Here is a 2,500-nt window from a genome sequence, read left to right on the forward strand (position 1 = left end):
GATTGTCGTGAAAGACTAAGACAGAAGAGAGAGAGAGAGAGAGAGAGAGGGCGAGAGAGAGAGAGACAGGGAGAGCTAGAGAGAGAGCCAGAGAGAGAGAGATAGGGATAGAGAGAGAGAGAGCTAGCGAGAGGGCGAAAGAGAGAGAGAGACACAGAAAGAGCTAGAGAGAGAGCGAGACAGAGAGATAGGGATGAGAGGAGAGAGAGAGAGAGAGAGAGAAGAGAGAGAGAGAGAGAGAGAGAGAGAGAGGAGGGAGAGAGAGAGAGAGGAGAGAGAGAGAGCGAGGGAGCGAGAGATAGAGCGAGAGCGAGATAGAGAGAGCGAGAGAGAGAGAGGGGGGGGGGGGGGTTCCGGAAGACGAACCTTGCCTGGTGAGCTTCGTCGCAAGGCAGGACACGAGAGCCGCAGGAAGAGGCCGAAGCATTGGGTTATGATGCATGTAAAACGGAATTATATAAAATCCGGTGTTTTTCTTTTTTCGTTTCTCCTTTTTTCTTCTTTTTTTTCTCTCTCTCTCTTTTTTTTTATGTGAATTTTTCGTTGAAGGGAATCTCGGGGTTTTCATAGCTTTATAAAATGATAAGAATATGCGATGCGTGTTTATATACCCCTTTGTTTACACACAAGTGTGTGTGTGTGTGTGTGTGTGTGTGTGTGTGTGTGTGTGTGTGTGTGTGTGTGGATGGATGGATGGATGGATGGATGGATGGATGGATGGATGGAGGAAGGGAGGGAGGGAGGGAGGGAGGGAGGGAGGGAGGGAGGGAGGGAGGGAGGGAGGGAGGGAGGGAGGGAGGGAGGAATAGATGGATGTACTTATGTATGTATATATGTAAGCCTATATTCATGAAAGTACACATGGCTGCATGTATCGCATATTTGCATACCCATATATCACACACATACGTTCTCGTTCAGAAACGTGAACCGTCACCGATCCGAAGGACCTGTTTAACCAAGTGCCACAGCGTCCCCCTCTTGCCGTAGTTCCCGACCGCCCTGCAGTGCCCTCGTAGTCCCGCGAGCTATGCCAACGAGGCTCATCACCAATCGCTCCAAAAGACACGACGCGAGACCGAGGAAGGCACACTCGCTGCAGTTTTAAAGAGGGCGGCCACAGGTGACTCATTGGTGCATTGCAACGAATTGATGCATTGCAACGAAGCAAGCGGAGAGTACTTGTGTCCACGCGCATCCGGAGAGGCATTGAACCTTCGTTGCAGGAATCGTGCCGTTTTGCGTCGTCTTGTGGCGTCATTCCCGCCTGGCGCTGCGACCTCGTGGCGGCGCAGCGATCGTCTTTTCGGTGCATTTAGAGCCGAAAGGAAATGCACGGATAACTAGACAAACAGAATACGAGTGTGTGTATGCAGCGGAAAAAATCTTAAACAATGGATAAATCTCTCAGTTCTCCAGACCACGTGATTAGGAGCGCCCGCACGTGTATTGGTAGAGAACGTGCGGAGGTGGTCGCAAAAACGGAGGTGGTCGCAAGGAGGGAAGTGGCTGCAAGGATAGAGGTGGCCGCTCTACCGAGGTAAACTTTAGAAGCAGTGTGACGTCGGGCCGCGGCATGGAAAGTCTGCAGCTCCACTTTGCTTTATTCCATTTTTTATTGGACCGAAAAATAAAGGGCCCAGAGCTGTCGGAATAAGTAAATTCCGTTTATCGCAATCGTGGAATTTGCATAGTTAATTAAATATCGATGAATTGGTCTTCCAAGCTGATCAGCCTAAAGGTCAAAAAGATTATTGGTTATAAGGCTGAGAGAGGATGATTAAATAATTGCACAGGGGATGATTGTCGTTTATCTGGCATCTTGTGTCTCGGCTCTCAGAGTTCCCGACAACGTTTCCAGGGCGTACGATAATACTCAACTTTTTGGGTTCGGAACTCCCTTGATGTTGCGGAAATTCGTATTTCCTGGGGAACGTTGAAAAGATGCTCTCCTTTTTTATCCCCCCCTTCTTATTCATTTGAATATATTTCATCTGATAAATCGATGATTAAGCCTATTTTTGTCGTGCACAGATACAGAACCAAACAATAATACACGTGCGTTAGTATTGTTTGCCCACAATATGGTAACAATCAGCTTCGCCGTATCGACTGGACGACAACCTCGGGATAGAAGCGACTCCCCTCTCGCCCTCGCTCCCGATTCTCGCCCTTACGCCATCAGGACACAAGAGCCAATCTCTCCCAATACATTTCCGCGTTGGATTTTAAGCCATCTGATCCAAGCGCATGCCAACTATACGAGTTGAAACACCTTTTTTTTATATTCTTCTTCATTATTTTCCTTTCCTCACCGTCTTCCTCTCTTCCAATGTTAGCCAAGTGTTCATTATACGTTCTTCCTTCTCCGTATTCCTACGAGACGGAAGAGGAACACGAAGGCGTTCGGTTTATGATAATGTGAGTCTCCACGATTCAAACATGAGAGAGGCAGGACTCACAATAAGGAAACTTCCGAAGGGGTTTAGGGAAACAGGTC

The sequence above is a fragment of the Penaeus monodon genome, chromosome 16 (genome assembly GCF_015228065.2).
Source record: "Penaeus monodon isolate SGIC_2016 chromosome 16, NSTDA_Pmon_1, whole genome shotgun sequence".
Taxonomy (NCBI): Eukaryota; Metazoa; Arthropoda; class Malacostraca; order Decapoda; family Penaeidae; genus Penaeus; species Penaeus monodon.